At 36.2% G+C, this 8,490-nt stretch overlaps 1 protein-coding gene across 2 annotated transcripts in view; it reads left to right on the forward strand.

Annotated features, from left to right (window-relative positions):
* Window positions 1–3,140, forward strand: part of LOC129444449 (uncharacterized) — a 32,156-nt gene extending 29,016 nt beyond the window's left edge. Inside the window, exon 10 of one of the 2 annotated variants that reach the window (XM_055205133.2) lies at window positions 1,797–3,140. The gene's annotated coding sequence lies outside the window, so the exon portion shown is untranslated. The remainder of the gene's footprint in view (window positions 1–1,796) is intronic. The other variant, XM_055205132.2, reaches the window with a different exon arrangement.
* Window positions 3,141–8,490: the final 5,350 nt, after the last annotated feature.

The raw sequence follows: 8,490 nt of genomic DNA on the forward strand, positions 1-8,490 counted from the left end.
TGGTTGGAAGCACGTCTTATGTGGCATAATTTAAAATGACAATCAATACGGCTGATATATCAAATAGCACAACATAAACAAGAAATTACTGCATCTTAACGTTAATTTGTAACTCAAAAGAAAATGGAACTTAATGATTTACATTTTGGGACATGCTTCTCTTGAATGGTTTCTAAAGGAGAAGACGCTTATAAAGTTAGTATAGAACTATTCATGTAAGATATTAATGTATTTTAATCAATTCATTAAGTCAAACAACTTTATCTAAACCTAATAAAAAACTAAACCATTGAGATTTGAGTCAACAAACCTGCCCTAACAGCTCTGATATAGCAGGAGATTTTACTTCAGTTTAAAAGATTGGGGCTCTTAGATTAGTCCCTTGATTCCGTCTTGATAAATCCTTTAAGGAATGTGTAGTCTTCCAGCTACCTGATTTTCTTTCCCTGCTTAAGGGGAGTCACAAGATTGTTATCTCAGGCTCAGTTTACTGTGTACCCCACCTCTGGCTAACCAGTCTATTCAATATGGTTCACTCTTGCCTTTGTGAAAACATGTGAAGAGAGTGCACCTAAGCAGCTTTTCTGTTTGATAATTAAGTGGCTGTTTATCAAGCTTAATGCCCATCTATGCCAGCTTGAGCAACCTTAAATACTCAAGGAAATATGAAGTATATCACTTTTCAGTGAATGTCTGCTGAAGTCCTGTGCATACTGACAAACTATGTCTGGTGTATACTATGACACTTAAATATGGCTTTTCATCAGGAACAGAAATTAAAAGTGGATAGGAATATACAAGCTGGCTTTACGTCTTTTGGGAGAAAGTGGCTTTGCTGTATTTGTGTTCTTTATCTTTATTTCATACAGTCTGTGTGACCATGGACGACAAAACCAGTTATAATTTGATTTATACATCATCTGAAAATTTTATAATTAAACATTCCATGGATGTATGGTTGGTGATAAGACAACATTTGGATACAACTACATCAGTGAACATTCACTCTAAAAATGCCTGGGTTATTTTTGACACATAATGGTTAAATATTGGACAGAACACATGCTGGGTAAAAAGGTCCCAATGTTGGGATGTTGTTATGCAACCATTTGGTAAAAAATAACCCAGCAGTTGGGTTAAAACAACCCAACATTTGGTCAATTTAAATCCCCGTTGGGCCAAAATATTTCTGTCCGTATAATTCACCCAAAAATGAAAATTCTGTCATCGTTTACTGACCCTCAAGTTGTTACAAACCTGTATACATTTGTTTTGCTGAACACAAAGAAATCGATTTATAAACAAGCAGGAAACAGGAGCACAACAGACTTAGTAGGAAAGAAAAATACTATGGAAGACAATGGTGCTTAAAAATGGTTTGGTAACAAACATTGCTCAAAATATATTCCTTTGTGTTCAGCAGAACAAAGACATTTATACAGATCTGTAACAACCAAAGCGTGAGTAAATGATGACAAAATTGTCATTTTTGAGTAAACTATAATTTTAGTTGTCCAAATAAAGTCCTTAGCACTGCTTTCACTCAAAAATAAAGTTTTTGATATATAGGAAATGTACAAAATTTCCTCATAGATCATTATCTTTACATAATATTGTAATGATTTTTGGCATAAAAGAAAAATTGTATGTTGAATGTATTTTGGGCTATTGCTACAAATATACCCATGCTACTTAAGACTGGTTTTGTGGTCCAGAGTCACATATTATGATTCACTGTTATGAATAGTGCAGTTAAACTGACAAGTTTAAACATTAACAAATGCTTTGTTTTCTAGATCTCTCAACCGGATTATTTGGACTTTGTTAAAACCTGTACATTAAGGTCTGATGTATTGTCAACTCAAACAACATGATTATGTACTTTAAAACTTCTTGTAAGTCACATTTGTATAAGTAACACATTTATATTTTTTACTCAGTTATGCTGTATCATAACTAATAAGTAATATCATAACATTGTGTTGTAATCTTTTCTCAATAATGAAATGTTTTGAACATCCTACAGTTAACTTTCTGCCTCAGCACAGTGGAGATGAATATCATTATAACCATGAAACATTATTTTTAACAGTATTTTTTTATGACATAATATTTTGTAATTAACACATGAATGCAAAATTAAACATATAGTGTAACTGTTTAAAATCTAATTTATGGAACCTTAAATAATTTATTCCATTTTATTCACTGAAACGTTCTTCATTTCATGTCCTATTTTTTACATCAATTAAATTGAAAATTACAAACAGAATTGAATTTTTTGATTATGTAAATTGGACCTACAGTATAAAGTTCCTCTGTTGTATGTTATAAATACTGTAAAGGTGGTATAATGGTACTGCATATACTGTATGTTATAAAACCTTCGCTTACTACACTGTAGTTCTGTTGGTAAATTTAAAGTTTTCTGAAACTGTATGAAATCAATTGTTTTTGCCTTCCATTCTTGTAATTAGAATCAAACTAAGTCATCTATTAAGAAATAGCATACACTCTAAAAATGGCTGGGTTATTTTTGACCCATAATGGGTAAATATTGGACATAACACACTGCTGGGTTAAAATTGACTCAATGCTTGGTTGTTTTAACCCAACTGCTGTGTTATTATAACCTATGGTTGCATAACAACAACCCAACATTGGATATTTTTTAACCCAGCATGGGGTCATTTTTAACCCAGCAATGTGTTCTGTCAAATATTTAAAAAAATAACACTTTCTGGAGTAATAATCCTAAATTAGTACACTGTGTTAGACTGTTTTTATATCTGTTGATCATGTCGTGTTATGTTCTGTATACTTTTCTCATTACTGCAGCTACAGTTTAACAGTACTATCAACTACTAGAACTAATTACATACTAAAATAACTATCCCAACCACTATAACTAAGCTAAAACGTCACACATTGTGTAATTAATATAAAAACACTGAATCTTTAGTAATCCTTCCAGTCCTGCTATTTTGTAAATATTGTTTTTCACAGTCATTAAAAACTCACAATGGATTCATGTAAAACAAGATATGCTATGCACCACACGTTGTGTTACTGATCAGAAATGTAAACCTCCTACCTGAGTTTAAACCCTCATGTTGTTACAAACCTGCATACATGTATTTGTTTTGATGAACACAGAGGAATATACAGTGGTTTTAAAAAGTATTGCCCCCTTCTGAATTTATTTTTATTTTTGCATGTTTGTCACATTTTAACAGTGGCGGCCGGTGACTTATTTTTCAAGGGCGCAAGCTGGTCGCAACATGTATGTAGCCAGTCATGGGTGTGGTTTGTAATTTCTAAATAGGTGCATCACATCAAAATAAGTGCCTGCTGCAGACCCATCTAAAGGGTTTAGGATTACAATCACGATTCTCACTTTATCTCATGTGTAACCAGAGTTTAGTGTTAAGTTAGTGTATTGCTAATATTTTGTGAATGTGAGCATCTCTTTTATCATAATAAACCGTTTCCGTGTGTGTGCAGCAGGCATTTATTTTGACAAGAATTCTTGATGCACGATGCACATGGTTCACATAACGCAATGTACACATATTTTGGAATGACAAGCAACACACATGACACTCTGAACACATATTTTGAATTTGTGCCCCTCAGAAGAGAAATCACCAGCTTCCACTGCACTTTATGTTTCAGATAATGAGACAAATTTTAATATTAATCAAAGATAACACAAGTAAACACAACATGCAGTTTTTAAATGACATTTTTATTATAAAGGGAAAACAAAATTCAAACACACACGGCCCTGTGTAAAAAAAGTGCTTGCCCTCTAAACCTAATAACTGGTTGGGCCACCCTTAAAAGTAACAACTGCAATCAAGCATTTGCGATAACTTGCAATCAGAGTGTTACAGCGCTGTGAAGGAACTTTGGCCCACTCATCTTTGCAGAATTGTTGTAATTCAGCCACATTTTCGAGAAGGATCCACCTTTTTAAGGTCACGCCACAGCATCTCAATAGGATTAAGGTTATGACTTTGACTAGGCCATTACAAAGTCTTCATTTTGTTTTTCTTCAGCCATTCAGAGGTGGATTTGCTGGTGTGTTTTGGATAATTGTCTTGCTGCAGAACCCAAGCTTCAGCTTGAGATCACGAACAGATGGCCAGATATTGTCCTTCAGGATTTTTTGATAGACGGCAGAATTCATGATTCCATCACAGCAAGTCTTCCAGTTCCTGAAGCAGCAAAACAGCCATCACACTTCCACCACCATATTTTAATGCTGGTATGATGTTCTTTTTCTGAAATGCTTTATTAATTTTACGCCAGACGTAAAGGGACACACACCTTCCAAAAAGTTCAATTTTTGTATCGTCATCAGTCTTGGGGATCATCAAGATGTTTTCTGGCAAAACTGAGACAAGCCTTTATGTTCTTTTTGCTTAGCAGCAGTTTTTATCTGGGAACTCTGCCATGCAGGCCATTTTTGCCCAGTTTCTTTCTTATGGTGGAGTCATGAACACTGAGCTTAACTGAGGCAAGAAAGGCCTGCAGTTTTTTGAAAGTTGTTGTGGGGTCTTTTGTGACCTCTTTGATTAGTCGTCGCTGCACTCTTGGGGTAATTTTGGTCGGCCGGCCACTGCTAGGGATAATGGCTCTTACTGTGGTTCGCTGGAGTCCCAAAGCTTTAGAAACGGCTTTATAACCTTTTCCAGACTTATAGATCTCAATTACTTTCTTTCTCATTTGTTCCTGAATTTATTTGGATCTCAACATTATGTGTAGCTTTTGGGGATCTTTTGGTCTACTTCACTTTGTCAGGCAAGTCCTATAGAAGGTATGCATCGATGTCACTTTAACACATAAACACGCCCCTTAGGAAAGAATGAGTGGCAAAACATTGAACAAAGTTAGGGCCCTATAAAATCCGTTTTATTTTTTCCCAAATTCCGTTTTATTTTTTCCCAAATTCCGTTTTCTCCGTTTTAATTTTTGCAAATTCCGTTTTATCCGTTTTAATTTTTGGCAATTATATTTTTTACCCTTTACTTTTATTTTAGTCATAAAAAGAGTGTGCCTTTAATGTTAATGATTAAAATGTAAATGATTTGGGAAAAAACTGGATAACAGGATTACTTAATGACTATAAAAGATGCATTTACACACGCACATACACACGCACACGCGCAGGCGCACACACACACAACTCAATTCAATGCATTGTTTAGTGTTGTTGCAGGAGGCTACAACAAGCTGGCAACGCAGGGGTGCCTTCAGAAGTGCCTTACACACAACAATCCAGCGGAACGCGATCCATATTTTATACACAATCGCTTGAAATGCATATAACTTTACAAACATACACAGGATAGTGATCTGACTTAGGACAGCATGAGCGCGCAGCTATTTGCACGTGCGAGCGAAAGAGAGACAGAGAGCGGCGCCATGATGCAGCTGATTATATTTTAAATGAGAGGGATAGTTAGTTTGCCTCAGCTCGCTTGAAATGCATAAAACTGAACAAATACACGAGGACTTGTGTTCGCACTTCGGACAGATGCATGAGCGCGTGCACATGAGAGAGGTACAGTGAGACAGACGTGGATGAGAGAGTGCATGTATCTTTGCGCTCACCGTGAACAGAGTGTTGACAAAACTTCCAAAATAACAGTTCTCCGGTCACATAAAAGTCATGTGAGACCTGCTCGGAACTAAGTGCTTAGCGTCGAATTTCTTAATTTTTTCGCTGACGAAAGCAGAGTCGTGGAGAGCCGCTTCGCCATGGTTTCAGTGTTTTGGAGGGGGTCTGAAACGACGCGAGGGGGCGTGTCGCCCAGATTTACTTCCCCCGGTCTGCATTTCCCCCAGACATACGTTCGTCTCTCACACAAAAACACAATTTTATTCAAAATATGTAAAATTCCGCAAAATTCCGCGTTAATACTAGATTCCGTGTTAATTAGCCATTTCCGCGATTCCGTCCGCGATTCCGTGATCGCGGAAATTATAGGGCCCTACAAAATTCCTGGGTTTAACTGACAATTATCATTTTAAATTGAATTTAGTTGGCTTTGACAGCGACCCTAACAACGTGGCAAACAACCATTAGTCCGAGATTCTTGGCATGTGACCAGACATCTCTTTTGCTGACATATATGTTTGTCTTGCCTAATACTACCAAACAATAGCTACCAATTCTTGTTGAATCTGTCCATCAGACAACAACTTTTCAGACAACTTTTCAGACAACCCTCATTTTAGATGCATTTTTGCTGATTTCACACTACATGCTAATGTTTTCGCTCAGACTTTTTGCCACTCAGTGCGCGTAACCACATTCACTTCAACCAAAGGTGACGTCATGTGTATACCCTCAATTTAAGTGATTTCTTAATTGCGAACAGGTTTGGCATTAATCAGGCCTGGGTGTGGCTAGAGAAACTGAACTCAGGTGTGATAAACCACAGTTAAGTTATATTTTAACAGGGGTGGGGGCGGCATGTGGGTTTGGATTTTGTTTTCCCTTCATAATAAAACCCTTCATTTAAAAACTGCATGTTGTTCGTACTTGTGTTATCTTTGACTAATATTTACATTTGTTTCATGATCTGAAACATTAAAGTGTGACACATATACAAAAAAAAATCTGGAAGGAGGCCAACACTTTTTCACATTACTGTAGGTTTGTAACCAAACCGATCAGAATCGCCATTGACATCTATATTAGGAAAAAATCATACTGTGGAAGTCAAAGGGGCTTCTGATTGGTTTGGTTACAAACTTTACTCAAATAATCTTCCTTGGTGTTAATCAAAGCAAAGAAATGTATATGGGTAAATGAGTGAGTAGAGTAAATGATTTTTCTTTTTTGGGTGAACTATCCCTTTAATACAAATGCATGAATACTGCATGTACTCCATCTCTTCCTAATCTGTTGTAAACATTAAAACCTCTTATATACATTATATGCACCAGGTGCACACTAAAACAAACCCTGTGTGCTAAAAGACAGGAATAAGTTGTCACCTCAGAAAATTCTTTTCAAACACCTGAACATCAGAGGCCCCTGACTTTGACATCTCTATAAAAACAAAAAGGAAAGGTCATTTTATCATTCATCAAAATCATGAGTTAAAAATGAAATGTTTTGAGGCAAAAATGGATACAGGTAGGTAATATAAAACCCACAGGAATTTGTTTTGACCATGGAACATAAATATTTTTGGGACATTTGGCAGATGCTTTTATCCAGAGTGACTTACAATACAGTGCATTATAAGGTATTCATTTTATTAGTTTGTTAATGTAGTGCTTTAACCAATTGAGTTACAGGTACAGAGATACAGATAAGAGATGCATAATGTTAGCCTTATCGAAAAAGATGCTTTAAAAGTGAATGGTGACTCGGGATAACATTATATATTGAGAAGAAATTTGGTCATACAGGTTTGCAGAAATTTAAGGAGAAATAGAAGGATAAATGAATATAATTTTTTTTCCATGAAGTATTCTTTTAAGTGTAACTGTGATATTAAAACAATACAATAAACAATACAACTTTTAGAAATTATACTTTCCTGTGCTGACCATGTTAATAAAATGCATTGTTGTGTATGTTTAAAGCGTAACTAAACCCCTGGTCAAAGCCTGACTCCACCCACTGGCAATATTTGAAAAATGCAAGAAAAGTGGGCAGATCCCTACAGAGATAGAGGGGACGAACTAAGCTCGTACTAAGCATAGATATGTATAAAGGCTAGATGGCTCAAGGCGGAGTCCCTAACGGCATCACCTGGCGGCCATCCCAGGACAGGGCGCTCGCTCACTCATAGCATTGAGTTTAATGATGCAGGTACTTTTAAATGACCATAACTTGCTCAATTTTCTACCGATTTTCAAACGGTTTGGGTTTTTACAAACGTTATTAACGTGGCTATAATTCTGGATGCTTTAACATGTTTCATGAATTTATTTTTTATTTTTAGTATAGGTATGCAGTGTCATAGGTACATCTTTGACGTTTATAACAAACCAAACCGTTTGAAAATCGGTAAAAAATTAAGCAAGTTATGGTCATTTAAAAGTTCCTGCATCATTAAAACTCAATGCTACGAGCGAGCGAGCGCCCCGTCCCAAGACGGCCACCAAAATGCGGACGTTGCACTCAATTGGCCAGCAGCGCGGATAAGCCATCTAGCCTTTATACATATCTATGGTACCAAGTGTGTGGTGAGATCGTAACAAGGGCGTGGTGAGCTTGAACCTGCTTACGTCACGAGTCATTTTTTGGACCCAACATCCAATAGGAAAATTCAACTGCCGTAGCCACCGTTCAACCTGAAGAGGGCAGCACTTAGACGTTTTTACACCATATATTACAGTATTGAAACACTTTATATATTAATGTCAAAAAACTTACTAAAATCAATGAACAGCACTAATAAAGGATCATTCTTACAGATCATTAACTAAAAAAAGTTGGTTTAGGGTTTAGTTATTCTTTAA

Source organism: Misgurnus anguillicaudatus, chromosome 3 (genome assembly GCF_027580225.2).
Source record: "Misgurnus anguillicaudatus chromosome 3, ASM2758022v2, whole genome shotgun sequence".
NCBI classification, from domain to species: domain Eukaryota; kingdom Metazoa; phylum Chordata; class Actinopteri; order Cypriniformes; family Cobitidae; genus Misgurnus; species Misgurnus anguillicaudatus.